Source organism: Pygoscelis adeliae, unplaced genomic scaffold (genome assembly GCF_000699105.1).
Source record: "Pygoscelis adeliae isolate BGI_AS28 unplaced genomic scaffold, ASM69910v1 Scaffold77, whole genome shotgun sequence".
Lineage (NCBI taxonomy): Eukaryota > Metazoa > Chordata > Aves > Sphenisciformes > Spheniscidae > Pygoscelis > Pygoscelis adeliae.
The window spans coordinates 7,215,824-7,216,172 of NW_008825216.1; positions in this window are offsets into that span (position 1 = coordinate 7,215,824).

Genomic DNA, 349 nt, shown 5'->3' on the forward strand with positions numbered 1-349 from the left:
TTCATCCATGGAAGCCCAGAGTTAGATGAAGTCCTACTCTTCTGGGAATGAAAACCTACAAGACCAGAACCATCAGGTTCAAGCAATTTCACATGGGCAGCTCTTGCACAGAAGCAGGCTGTAAGTGGCCCATCAGAGCCGAATCTGCAACACTCCTTACTATTCCTGTCAGGGAGACATGGGACACTGCCTGGCAGCCAGAGCCCATCCCACCACCCCAGCCAGGAGCAGGGCATCCAATGGGAGCCAGGGCAGCCCCAGCCCCGGGCATCAGGCACCTCCCTGGGGACAGTGATGGGATGAGGATGAGCCAGGACATAGGTCCATGGATGGGTCCAGCTTGGCAGGG